The sequence below is a fragment of the Atractosteus spatula genome, chromosome 9 (genome assembly GCF_055471065.1).
Source record: "Atractosteus spatula isolate fAtrSpa1 chromosome 9, fAtrSpa1.hap1, whole genome shotgun sequence".
Taxonomy (NCBI): domain Eukaryota; kingdom Metazoa; phylum Chordata; class Actinopteri; order Semionotiformes; family Lepisosteidae; genus Atractosteus; species Atractosteus spatula.
This window is the reverse complement of record NC_142714.1, coordinates 6360095-6375081: the sequence shown is the minus strand read 5'-3', so window position 1 is coordinate 6375081 and position 14987 is coordinate 6360095. Positions and strand designations below refer to the sequence as shown.

The window sequence follows — 14987 nt, the reverse complement described above, 5'->3', positions numbered from 1 at the left end:
TCAGGAAGCGTATTAAAGCAAAGATATTCACAATGATGCGAGCAGAAGTTCACGGCTCTTTAAAGAACTGAAAAGCAGGATTTCAGCAACTCCAGTACCTCCCAGACAGCCCTTAATTAAACACTGCTGAAGAGAGGTTCTGGCATCCTCACTTTCTGTGAGTCTCCTGGATACCCAGGCATTCGTCTCCTTGTGACAGGGTTCCATAACCTGCCTCTACTGTACAGTAGCTCTAGTCAGCTGAGCACCAGACAGGCAGGGACGTCCAGCAGTTTCCTGTTCCTCCCAAGATCTTGAAGTAGATGAATGACCTGATGCAAGTGGAATGTGACCCGTCAAGCTGGATTCCACAGCGACTTGCTCGATGAAGACAGAACCACCTTGGCCTCCATTATTTTTTTCAAGGAAATGAATGTAAAAACACAAGAGCTGTAATGAATATTCCTGCAAAGTGTATTAACAGCCATCTTTCCAAGGATTTTCCACAACAGCAGCGCAATTCTGGATAGCACAAACCTGCTTATGGAACAAATTAGAGAGCGAGGAAGAGGCAAAGAGCCACAGAGTCCAAGTTCAGTGGAGAAATATAAGTTTGTCACTCTCTAGGCCCTCGATGAGTTGCGCACTCAGTTTCTGAGCAGAAATAGATTTGGCTTCTTGACCTGAGCAACAGAATGCCTGCTGCTGATTTTAACTTCCAGAAGGTGAACAAGGCCTCAGAACTCAGCTGAAATCAGCTCCTTTTTTTTTGGGAGGACTTAATCCTTTTTCCTCACACTTTTACATCTGCAGATGAATGCTAATATTTAAAAATGGATACCCCCCCCCCCCCCCGGGGACACATTATGAAAAGCCCTTCGATTCTTCAGAAAATAATATTAAAATATATTCTTTTTAAAAAATCTGCTTTAAATTAGTAGCTTTAACATTCATTAGCATCCACTGGGCCACATTCAGCTGCAAACAATAACCCAGATGCAGTCAGCTCTAAGTAACATTTTCCTACAGTCAACAACCAAGTCTTGCATCTTGCCAGAAATCTTTTATTTCATTTAGTAACAGCTAGCAGAGGTGATGAGGTGGTGGGATGGGGTTCCAGTTTGAGAGCAGTTTCCCAGGACGTTTTGCTCTTACTGTTTATGTGTGCGCAACACCACTATGCCAAGATTTACTATAATGGATTTCCAAGCCTGCCGGACACATTCAAGTCTCATTTTCCCCAAGGAACTTGGCAGCCAGTACAGATTGTTTTATCACCAATAAGGTACTTATTTATATGAACAGATAAAGGCTGTAATTGCACCTTGAGCCTTGCTTGAAATTATAAAAGAGCTATCATTCGGGATGAATGTAGAAATCTAGATTAGGGGATCTGGTTTAGTTCCTTATCTGAACAAATATGTTGCTTAAATGGTCAATTTTCATGGTTTTGATCTACTAGAGAGTTGAAGATTACAAAATGCCTCCAACTTCTTAATGAGCAGGAAAAAACGGTTTAATCAACTGTACTGCTAGTTCACCTACATGATCAACACATTCCACATGTAAGCTCAGCTGCAACAAAGACCAGCATCAGGACATAAGAACAGGTACAAATGAGAAGAGGCCATTCAGAGAATCTGGCCCGTTTGGTCATTGGTAGGTAATGATAAGGCTCCAGGATCTCATCCAGCTCTTTCTTGGCAAAAGCCAGGGTACAGGCTTCGACAGCATGGGTGGGTTGTTTGTTCCAGACTCAAATGCGGGGGATCCCAAGAGATGGGTTAGGGAATCCCCAGTCTTGATGATCACACTTGATCTACGGCCCTTAACCAAACATCTATAGGATTCGCTCTCGACAGGTCTAATGTACCTCACCAGGGAATTTTGGATTCATGCTACAGAAAGTCTATTTGATTCTGATAAGGTCCAAAACAATAGTAATGCGTAATCAGTAATCTATTACAAAATAAGGGCACAGGCTCAGAAAGAGAGACGTTTCCACAGAATGAACCTAACTGGCAAATCGGTTTCTTTTCTAGCATGTTCAAATCAGCTCCTGGTTGCATCTTTATTTTATGCTTATTAGTTCTGTCAATGGCTTTGTCTGACTCATATGTAAAACAGCAAAAAAAAAAAACAGGACAGCTAAGAGAATGAACAGGTCTAGAACTGGTCTAAGCCACTGTTATTAATATCTCTGTGTTTTAAGTATAGGCTGTGGTGTATTACAACAAAACAATCCCATCCCAGGAGTCTGTCATACTTCATAAACTGTAGCTACTCTATCCTCCTGGTCTCAGAATCCCGGAATGAAAAATATTTTGCTATAACAAAATATCTTACATGAAACCTATGCACATACAGTACATTCATTAATGTATTCTTTCTACTGGTGTGAGTTATTATTCTAAGTTCCAGAACAAAAAACAAAAACATTAAAATGGTTAATTAAAACATCATTACTCTAGGTTATGCATTTACAAAACCTGACAGGCAACAGCCGCTGATGGGTCTTTTGCCCTGTCTCTCTGCTCTGTGCTGAACACTTTCTCTGGCTCGCACTGAAGATGAGGGCTCTGTTGACATAGTAACAGGGACAGCACATTTTAATCCGTGACACAAACTGCAAGCACATAAGCTAGTTAAAACAATACGGTAATCTTAATTTTACTCATCCACAGTAAATGCAAACCTGTAAAGCAAACCTTACTTTTCAGCTAGTACCATTAGGAGGACTGGCATAGCAATCCAGGCCTTACATAATAAGAAATAATTCAGAGGCCTCGGGGGACACACAGAAGAGATCCTGTAGATAACCTGGGAAAGCAATTTGCCGCAGTACACACTGTACAACAAGCTCATTCATTATCTGTGCAGTGTTCAGCTCCTCGCTCATGGAAATACCAGATCCACCTGCGACAGTATCCAGTGTTAAATTACAGCAGTCCACAGCAAATCCAAACTCTGTTAGTTAGCAGAGATCAATAAAAAAAAGAAACAATTTTTGTATTATTTAGATGCCAGGAGAAAGAAAGAGAATCTTTAATATCTCTTGGACAAAAACTGCGTACGAGTCCCATCTGGTTGGGAAACAGAACTCCAAAACTTTATGAGGAACAACTGATACAGCCCAAAGATGGATAGCTACAAATAACCAGAGCGTACACTTTGAGCATGCACGTGTCATTAGAGCACAGGCGCAAAAGAGAACTGAAAGAAGCCTTGCTGCTTCTTTAAACAGACTGAACCTGCAGTTTTTGATAATGTATTTCTGCCTCAGGACAGAATGGCAGTACACAGAAACCTCACTTTCTGCCTTTGAGAGCAGGAAAGTCTATATTGAAAATGGGACATTTATTGAATCTAAGCAAAGAATTAAGGTGAAAAGATCAGATTATTTCTATTCTTCTGTATTCCTCCGATATACTGCATTAACAGACGTGATACATCCTTATAGTGCAGGGAGTGCACAATTTTGTCTGAAACGCGCCCTGAACTGCATGAAGGCCACTGCCAACTTTGTCTAGGGAGGGCTGCAATATGATAAGCAATGGGTCTCGTATCTGGGATAAGCGCCGAAGAAGAGAAAAAAGCACCCTGTGAGATTTCACGCATTCTGACTCCCGGAGTCTAGAGCTACTCAGCGTGTCCAGTTTGACACAGCGGCTCCCAGGCAAAGTGCTTGGCCTCTGCTCTGTCCAGAGGGCTTTAGCTTTCACAGATGCTAAAGGTTATCTCTAATGACACGTGAGTCAGCACTTTAACAAAAAAGGCAATTTACCAATAAGCCATATTCTAACCTTCTATATTTGCCAAAGAGAAAACTAAATACTAAGGGCAATATACCACTATACGATATTCTTTCATTCATATTTGACTACGGTTTTCTATCTGGGGTGAAGCACATGTGAAGACGAGAAGCGTACAGTGTACCTGGCTGGGTGTAGATTGGGGAAAACGGAATTAACAGACACTGTGAGGAACTCTGTTAAATGATCTGTAATGCTGCACTGCTGATAATTATTTGTCACTTAGAGACGTTCCCTGGAAGGCTGACAAAAAGCCCACATAATGAATTGTGTGTGGGTAGCACAGGAAAATTAGAATTTAATAATTACCTTAGGCGTTAGTATAAATTAACTCTAATACCACTACAGAAGAACAAAGAACTAGTATGTTACTCGAGAACAAAAAAAAACCTGAGAAAACACATTAAGGAATTATCATCTAAATTGCAAATTTCTAAAGAAACGTGGCAGCTCCAGTTTGTTCTTTATCTCCTAGACTGTACACATCTCAAATCAAAACATGAACTGTATAGGAAAAGGGCAGGCAAAATTCCCTGGTCTTTCTTCATAAGACTGTCACATACAGTGATAGAGGGGATTTTGAAGCTTAAAGTAAGATTACTTATCAAAGATTAATCTTACTTAAAGATTAAATATTTTTCTTTCAGAATAAATTACGAGTGGCCTGATGAGACTGACATCCCGTCAATAACAACCCAGCGTTAATCGAAACGAACCATTTGCAATTTAACACACAACTCTGCACATGTACCATAGAGTACAGCACTCTGGCTATATGAGAGGACAATGTTAAATACTGACTATCTGTGACGTTTTTACAAAGAATTTATTTTTCCAAATAAATTTATAAAGAATTTCACACATCATCATTTTTTCATTAATACTCCCATTACTTTCCTGTACAATATGAATATGATGTAAAATATTAGGACATTGAAAATTACATTTTATTCTCATAGCTTAATAAAAAGATATTACCATAGGATTCTAATAGAAGTTTTTGTTGGTAACATCTTTTAATGAAACCAAAAAAAAAAATAAGATAGTAGTTGTTGCATGTCCAAACAACAAGGATGGTCAGCTCAACCAATCCTAAAACTAAAATGTGTAATCTGTAAAAGCTGAAATGAGATTTCAGAACTCTTTAACTCTTGGCATGACTGTTCGATGTCAAGGCTAAAAAGCAATAACCTATATGGCTAACTGCAAATCTTCAGCCTTTTTATCAGTTGACTCCTGAGAAATAATCTGAAATGTAGTTTTGCTGTCGTTTCACATTTCCTGCAGTCTTGTGTAATTAAAGTAACAACAGTAGACCCTAATCATCCAATTAAAAAGTATTTGGGATCACTAAACCACACTTTTCTAATGGAGAGGTTTTTTTTTATTCCAGTGGAGTGAAATCCTTCACCAACACTTTCAGCTACTAGAACCATTGAACCACGTATTTGACGTTCCTGTGTTTGAAGAAAAACGTGTACACATTGAAGCATAATTCAACATGCAGCTGGGTTGGAGGAGAAAAAAAACTGAATAATAATTCTTTTCATACAACTAATCTATTATCAAAACTTGATCTTCAAGTCATAGATACTGAAAAGATTGCAGCAAGGAGCTCCTTTGATTCTGTAAACTTACACAATGTCATGCACAGTAAGAAAGATACCATCGCGTTCTAGGAAAAAGGAACAAAATCTACAGTACTTAAGAACTACTGTTCTATTTAGTGATCTTGATGCAACCAGCTCCTTAATTATTTAATTTTTAATTAGCAAGTTCAATACAGCAATTAATTTGTATCAAAACACTGCAATGGATTAGAACAGCAAGACCTACTGTACAAAGCCTGTAGCCCTGGTCTAAATTATAGTCACTTGTAGTTAAAGTATATTGGCTTAAATACAATACAAACTGGCATATATTTCCACATACACTTTAACAACTTTCTTTGCTTAAAAAAAAATGAACTATCAATACCTTACACAATTATAGAGTCAAAATTAGAAACAATTTTGGATATTTTTTGGCCAAACATGCATAACCATATTCTTTGAACTTATAATGTAATGCTTTTGGAAAGTTACTTAAAATAGCAGTCTGTCCACACAAATGAGACATCGTTTATTTCCAGCGGTCAATTCAGTCACTTGTCAAAAGAGCTGAACATCATCTTATAATTGCAGCTTTGTGAAATAATGCTATTACAATCTGAAGGAAAGAGAAGATGGCAAGAACAAAGAATCACAATGCTTATGGATTTAAATATTGAAACAGAAAGGGTTTCCAGTCCGAGAGGGGAAAGGATCAGGCATCTGCTACCATCAACTGACTGGCAATGCAAAATTCATGCAGCTGCAAATCTACTGCAATAACTGTATTTCAACATGTTCAATCGAGAGCTTCATAATTCATGGTGTATAGCGGTTAAGTATTTAGAATAATATATGTGCACCCGAACCTGTAAACCTCTTTCTGCAACGCCACATGCAAGGCAGGCCAGAGACACTTCATTGTTAATTGGACAAAGGAAGGCCAGACTGCAACAGGTGAGTTTGCTGTACCGTAAAAAACAAAAATTTAATTCTGTTCAGTTAAAGCACTGATAAGGAAGCCCTAATGCTATAAAGAGACGAATGTTGTGTTGTGGCATTTTGCACGAAGAAGAGATCAGCAGCAGTAGCTCGTTTTTTCCTTTTTGAGGGAAAAGTCTTTCTAAAGCATAGTGAGTGCATCATTCAGAGATGAGGACGGGGGACAAGACAGTCTTGCTAATCAAGTTACTGTACAAAGCTGCTTGTTGGCTCCATTTCTTAGGGTCACTTTTGAGCAATCTAATTAGATTTGAATCTTTGCATAATTTCTTTTTTTAACCTCTTGGAGTACTTTAGAATTAAATTAAGCAAGGGCTCGTACATAGTTTCTATGGATAAATATTCATAAGGTTATTCAGTCCCTGAAATGTTCTTGAAGAAGGCATTAAATCAAGAGAAGCAGCACCACTTACTACTTGCAGGCTTCAGGTCACACTGTGGTTTATGTGGCAGCACAACATCAGTCAAAAGTGTACACAGTTCCAAAAAGGAATTAAAATGGAGAGCATCTTGAATAAATACACAGGTGTTAACCAATTAACACCAGCCCTGGACAACATTTAATACAGCTTGCAGCTTGGGAGACATGTGTTAGTACTTGCAGGATGCGATACAGAATGTTTTTTATCAGACTAATGTTTTATAAATTTCAACTCAATTCAAATCAGTACGAAACCCATCTGAGTTATCTGAAAAATAATTTCTGAAATAATGAACGTACAGTATTTCTGATGTCTTGGGTAACTGAGAATAAGTGACAATATGCACGGTCTAATTTCACAGAAAAATTTGCAACACTTGGTTGCACTCAAATTTGCATTAAAGAGAAATTTGCACCAAGCAAATTTCGTTTACAGGGGCATCTCATTTTAAATTTCTTTCCGAACTTAAAACGACCCGTTTCAGCTATGGTAGAAGATACTGTAAATACCGCGTAGAAGCCTTGAGCTTTCTGATATTTTTTGCTCTTCAACAGTCAAACATACCCTATCCCCACTGCGTGTCTCTTTTTTGCTCCAAGTCTTCTGCTGTTCTCCCAGATGATGGCTTCTCTGGGGGTTTTACAACCTGAAATGATTTTTTCCTTTGAAAGCACACACACAGAGCACTTTACACAATGACATTTCACACAGCCATGCCATTAGAGCACAGTTGCTCAGTAAATAAAGTCAAGGCAGATGGCATTCTACAGCACACTGAAATCCATATGAAGTCATTCTATCATGTCTGAGAATCTAACTGAGTGACAGGTGGACAATCTCAGCAATGCAACCTTTTCCTTCTCTACAGAATAAAGCCCTTCAAAGCAAAGAAATATACATTTTAAAAAAGAAAGCAACCCTTGTGCTTAAAACTGGACAACAATAATAATACAGTTTATGGCAGAGAGGTCCAACTCCATCTCAACAGCCCAGAATTAGGGAGGGCAGGCTCACACTAACGCCTGGCAGACAATAATATTCTACACTATGAACAGTTTCTATTAATGATCTCATAGTACACAAAGTATCTGGCAAGTGCCTGATACAAAACAGATGTGCTTGACTGGACTGGATTGCATTATGCAATCCAGTCAAAGATCAAAGGTTAAAGGCAATAAACAGTTTTGGCTAATAAAATAAAATCAAAACAAGTCATATTTAAAAAAAAAAACACTCCACAGTATAAACTGCTCTGTTTCTGTGACATTCAGGTACCTGTAGCTGAGAAGGAAACCAAGCCAGTGTTAGTGAGTTCAACACATGGTGGTAATAATATGATTTAGCCTTACATAGTCACACAGAACCAAAACCGTCAGTTTCAAAGCAACACAGTCCTTCAAAAACACACAAGTAAATGGATCTACTGTACTACACCTGAAAATATCTTCATTTAACAAAGCAATGTATCCAGCAATTAAACATTATCCACCAATCACTACCAACATTCGTTTAATACACAGGGAATAATTATGGCATCAGTTACTCTGAGGAAAGCAAGCGTGTCATTTTAATTAGGGTTAAATTTGAATTTAATCAAGCAAAAATGGGTTTCTCCACTTCATATTAAAACTGGATACAGATACCTCTGAAACAAAACCAAGAGAATTCAACAAACGCATATCGGTGGCCAATGTTTAAGATTAGTACTCACTTTCTTGTGACAGTCAATAAACAGAAATGAAGTTAGACAATTTGCATAACAAGCTTCATTTAATTGTTTAGTCATAACAAATAAAAAAATACTTAGTTCAAAGTGTTACAGCTGCAGGCTCAAATCAACTAATGCTGTACCAAGCAGATGTTAGTTTGAAAAGGGGGAGGATCTCAATCCTGGCTCTGGAGGACTGGATAAAATTAATCTCTTTTCCAGATTTAAACAGATCTGAAAATCCTGCTGGATCCAGGATATCGGCGACTAGGGATGAAGACCCCTGTTAGGAAACACATCCACTCTGGTTATTTCTTTCAGGAGTAACACGCATCATTTTCGTGCTGAACCTCCAGCAGAAACTCCATCTTACACCAAGGTCTAGCCTGCACAGAATCAGTGCATTAGTTAACTGCTTTCAGTAAGTATGTGGTGCTGCAGAAAACGAACCTCTGTGTCTAATTATTTACTTTCACCTCTTCAACATGGTGCATGTTGGATGCGACTCCAAGCTGACATACCTTCTGTGTGGAGTTTCCACGTTCTCCCTGCTTTCTCGGGGTGTTCTAGTTCCGATTTTAAATCGGCATTTGTAAAACGTCCCCTTGTGTGAGTCCTGGGTCCTGGGTGGAAACCCGTCTTAGACTCCAGCGTGTCACGACCCTCTAGAGCAGGGGCACCTGCTGGACCTCATTCCACCCCACCTCAGTTTGATTACTGAAGCCTTGCACCATCTGAGAAGTTGCTTCAACCTGAATTTTGAATTTTGTCTGTAGTCACAAGTTTGGGATTTTATTTCAATTACAAAATAGAACGGTTAACATGTTTAAGAGCTGGGAACAAACAGTTCAAATTAATCTCACTCCGATTAGGTCAATGAAGTCAATGACGTATTATTAAGCCAATGGAGAGTCTGATCGAGTAACTGAGGGCTCGGCTGGTGTGTCGGTCACCAGGACTGGGATTGGGAACCATGGCTGTAAAGGACGCAGGAGCTATGGATACTGTAATTCATGGATGAACAGGAATTCAGCATGCTTTTCTGTACTTAATTTAAAATGCAGCATGCCCAATGGGGCTGCAGAAGGCAGCGTTCTGAAGAGACTGCATGGTTGTTGAAGTCATGACAGTTGAAGTCAACCCCATTTTTTACCTTGATTTTTGAGGTTTTCTCCCTTCCCCACCCACCCATGGGGTGGCTCTGTGGCTAAGAATCTGCGCCTGTGGCTGGAAGGTTGCCGGTTCGAAACCCCCTCCCGGCAGAGGAATCCTACTCTGTTGGGCCCCTGAGCAAGGCCCTTCACCCCAGCTGCTCCAGGGGTGCCGTATAAATGGCTGAGCCTGCGCTCTGACCCCCAGCTTCTCTCCCTGTCTGTGTGTCTCATGGAGAGCAAGCTGGGGTATGTGAAAAGACAAATGCCTAATACAAGAAATTGTATATGGCCAATAAAGTGATCTTATCTTACCCACTCAGTCTCCCTCAGACAACTCTCATCTGAATTCGAAAGCAGAGCAATCAGCTGCGCTTTAATTTCCTTTCACTTTCCCTAAATGACTCTTTACACAGCTTGAGTTATTTTTACACCTCATTCACCACCTGTAGTAACTTCTGAATAACAGTTATCTCTCACACCTCTTGCCTGCCTCTGAAGTGTCAGTAAAATGCTGTTTTGGTGTACTTACAACAGCAGAAGTCTACAGCACTGCAGCTTATTGGGAACGTGGGCAACAAATCTGCCTTAAACAGAAAAATAAAAACATTACCTTCACAGTGCAGATGAAAAGAGGGAGAAACATGAGTTTCTATGGCTTGTTTTATAATATTCAGAATGACAGCGCTACTTGGAACCCCACTAAGCATTAAAAAAAATAAAGAGTAAATGAATGTATTTGTGAATCTTGTGAAGTTCAATGATTCTTAAAATAAACTGGTAAATTTTAACTTGTATAATCAATTAAATAAATGCTGTCAAAGACTGTTGGCTGGCTGATAAGGATGAAACCTTGGGGCTCTACAACAATTTACCACCTCATTTAACATACAGGTCAGCTTGGTGTTCATTTGCCAAGACGCCTGGGGGTACGAATCCCTAATGGCTGGAATCAAGATATAAATAATGAGCATGCACTTTACCACAGCAGCACTATTGCTGCCACTGATTTTTAGATTCGAACCTCCATCCCCCTCTCCCGCCCATTTATTTCCTCTACAAAGAAGAGACATCAGAAGTGATTGCTGCAGTGAGTAATTCACAATTCCAACCAAGAGGCTCCTTTTCCTCAAAACAACCTACAAATACGATTAGAATATAATCCGAAATGCAGATCGTCAGGTTTTTGTAGTCACTTGCATATTCAGTAGCTTTTTTAAAAAAAGAAATATACTATGCTAAACATAATATAATGACAGACCTTTACAGAAATATTGATTTCTTTGATACAAACTCTAAGCCTTCTAACATGCACTCTTTGTGGCTAATACAGTGAGTCCGAAACAATGGGACACCTCAATCCATCCATCCCCAGAAAGCTAATTCCGGGTAAGGGTCAGAGCGACCCAGAGCCTTTTCCGGAAGCAGAGGGCGGAAGGCGGGGCTCCACCCCACGCGGAATGCCAATTCCTCGCAGGGCGCACACAAGAAAAATCCGGACACTAATCTCAGCAGTGTCTTCCCATGCAAACATGGGGAGAACATGCGAACAACACACAGCATGCACTCCGGTCCATAAATGAACCCAAAAAATCCATTGTTTTCAAGGCAGCAATATTATTTGCTGTGACAATCCAGCTTTCAAGCACTGACATCAGAAATGATCACTTGTCTTGTGAATCTGACCGTGGATCCTGCAGAGGCCACTTAAAGCAGAGAGGGAAGAGCCAGTGTTGCACTGTCAAGTCAAGCTTGCGGTACAACAATAATGAGTTACTGTGACAGCAATACACGGGCTAATATTTATGATATATACTGTAATATATTCTATACTATAGCATGGTTCCAGAGTATTTAAATATAGGTTAAATATTAAAAACATTATAAAGATTACAAACTAGCAGGAAGTCATTCTGCCCATCTCACCAGCAGATAGTAGATCTCAGGATCTCATCCAGCTTGAAAGAGACCAGGGTAGCAGGTTTCAGACTCGCACCTTTTTTTAAGCTTAAAAGAAAGTAATTGAAAAGGTAGCAATCCTTTCCTTACTGCCAGTGCCAACCAGTTTTTTTTTTTGGCCTTCCCCTGCTAAAAATATCCCAAGTCCTTAGTCCTGTTGTTAACGTTCAAGTGTTCCTGCAGAGATTACAAATCGGCTACTGCTAATCTGCAAGAGGCTGTGTATGTTAAAGAGTTACGGGTTTTAATGAAAAACATTGTGGTGAGCATGGAAAAGACCTCCGTAAGCGGTTTAAGCTGTTGAGGCTTTCCATGTTTCCTCAGTGCGAAAATGGTCTGCAGCAGGAGAAAAGGAAAAACAAATACAGCACAAGATTTGATTACCGTCAAAACCAACAAAAAAAACCCCACATTTTATTCCCATAAAATTGGTGCAGCTCCAGTATCTGATAAAGTAAAGAATGTTATTACTGTTCTTCTTAAAGCTAGTATATTATATTTATATTTTCAAATTTAAGGTAATGAAAAGAACTTGTTTTTATACTGAATTTTATTATTATGATACATCTAATAAATACGTAAACACTGTACCACAGGTTCTCCAAACACTGGCAAATAGGAAAAGAGCTGTGACTACAACACTTTCTTCCTGCAACATTCTCACAAGAGGTTTTGGTTCATGTAGAGTACTGAAAAACTGCCTGCTTATTGGATGGCAGTATTCCACCCATGACAGTTACATTCTACATGATCTAACCACTGCAAAACTGTCAAACCTTACCTCTCTGTACACAAGCGATTCAAAATGAACTATTTTAAAAGGCTAAATGCTAAAATAACAGCCCTTATTTGAAACTCACTTGATGACAGAAAAAAAATACATCATCATTTGCAAAGAAATGTCAATACATTTGCAAATGACATGTGAAATCATAAGAAACTGTCATTATAGTCAGAGAATCAGAGTGGAAGAGTGGAAGACTGAAATCAAGTTGATTTTCAAATGTTCTTCACGTTGATTAGAAGTTAGCAAATGAGGCAATGACACTCATGGTTGTAATTACAGCAGTAAAGTTTCCTCTGATGACAGACGCTTTGTAAAGTACTCTTAAAAGCATCTGAAAAGCACTTATATTTGTATCAGACACATGACTAAGCAGAATGACATTGGCAGAAATCGCCCTGAACCTGATGACAGGTTGGTGCAACTGTCAGCTTCCCTGGCTGGAGAGAAAAGAGCGGTAGAAAACAGAGGAGTGGTCGGAAGAACAAAAGTTAACAACAGCACACGCAATCCAGGAATCTTTGGAACTGAGCTATACAGTACCCAACCGAACTAATAAAAGGCCATTTGATTTATTAGCTTATCAGCTGGATGAGTAAGGTTTATAGTATCACTTCATGGGGTGCACGGCTCATACGTGCTTCTTTAAAAAATAATGAAAAACACCAGTGAGCTATGAAAATCAATGCTAAGCAGGTTTCTTACTATTTGGCTACAGTGTATAGTCTCTGACATCTTTCCTGACATCTTTATAATCTTTTCCAAAGTCCTGCTGCCTCTGAAAAGAGCAGGAGATAAAAGGCCATGGCAGGCAGAGCTGACACTTTGCAGTGCAACCAGGCCAACAAAAACACGTTAGGTCACAATCCGGTCTCCCTGCCAGGTTTTCCCAAGGACAATTGGCGGCATGCTGCGGGCCCTTCCAATGACACACAGAGCACAGCTAATTGGAGGGCCTCTCCCAAACCCCCAGCCTCTTCATTATGACAGTATAAAGAACGGCTAAGTCAAAGGTGTATTTCATTAACACGTGAACAACCTGCAGGGACTGAATAAAGCTTTTTTTAATGACTACGCATTTATGGAAAAGTCACAAAGCGTTAAAAAATGAATTAAATCATATATCGATGCAGAAACCGTGTGCAATAATGCAACAAACCACAATCTAATTTAGTGGTATGTTTACAGCGTGAACTACCTGAAAAGCTGTTGGTACGATATTCTGCATTTCATGTTTGCCTTATCTGACGACTTCTTTATTCTATAAAGCTTTCCAAATAAGACCACAAAGTAATACTTGAATTTTTTTCCAATCCATTTTATGTATGAGTATGCATACTTTTTTTTTTACTTTGTACATATTCAGCACATATTAAAAGGTTTTGAATAAGATCATTTTATAGTTTATGCTCAATCTGCATTTCACTCAGCACAAATCCCTAACGCATACAATCATAAATCAACTAGGTTACAGTACGATGCTCAATACACAGACATTTTGCTTATGTGTGATCTAGGAGAGTTCCCTATATTCCAGTGAATATTTATATTATTGCATTGTTGTGTGGAAGAACCAGCAAAACAAATAGCAGTGAGGCTTTAAATATGTCACTGGCCAGACCAATTTTTTATTTGTTGTTATTGTAGTTACTGGCCTCTTAGCATTTAGCATTCATTTATGAGAAATGCCAATAACAGAAAAATCTTTTAAAAAAATACTGCATATCTCTTTTCCAAAAGCAAAAACCTCATGAGCTAAACAAAGGGTGTAACATTCTAAATGCTTTCCAATAAAGCAGAGTCTGAGATATTAATGTGACTATCAATCTGACTTACTTTGTAACACCTATGAGGCATTCTGTTGCTAGGACACTGCACGACATATTGACTTGAGGGCAGCTATTTTGATGCAACAACACAGTGTAAGACAAAGTGAAGTTTAATATGAGTTATTGAGCATGAAACAAGAAGGACACAGTGTCCTCGTCGTGTACAGCACAATTTCAGAGGCCCATTCTTCTGCTTTGAACCTATTAGCTTCAAGGATTGTCACACACTTATTCAAGCTCCCCTAACAAAAGAGGCCAATGCACAGTCAGGAATGAGTTTAGGTGGATTATATGATTTTTTTAAAAAGGCTTATTTAATTACATTTTGTGAAAAGGGCTCATTTGTGCCGTCTATTGCTTTACGTGGTCCAGAATACAGCACAGTCTTGGTAAGTAAGTGAGCTGGTCCGCTTTCCTCTTCAAGGATCTCCCCATTCTTGGCTGCTGTCCGTGGATTTTGCTGTTAATGTTCACAGATTCACATAAACCTTACAGACACAGGACACCGCTTACTTCAATCTCACAACTGCCATTTCACCTTTATTATTAGCATTTTGTATTTTAAATAATCCTAGAGCAGCCACGACTTACATTTACAGTACAGTATTCTCTGTTCACTCGTAGAACATAGCAGCACAATTGCCAAGAGGACCTGTTACTTTACTTTAAATATTAAAACAAAGTACTGTACATTCATGTGCAGAAAGTATTTTATATGTTATTGGGATTTGCTATTATAAGGTAAATACTTA

General features: G+C 39.0%; 1 protein-coding gene across 4 annotated transcripts in view; it reads right to left on the bottom strand.

Moving 5' to 3' along the window:
- LOC148828013 (RNA-binding protein Nova-1) overlaps window positions 1-14987 on the bottom strand; it is a 70549-nt gene that overhangs the window by 39612 nt on the left and 15950 nt on the right. The gene's annotated exons all lie outside the window — the stretch shown is intronic.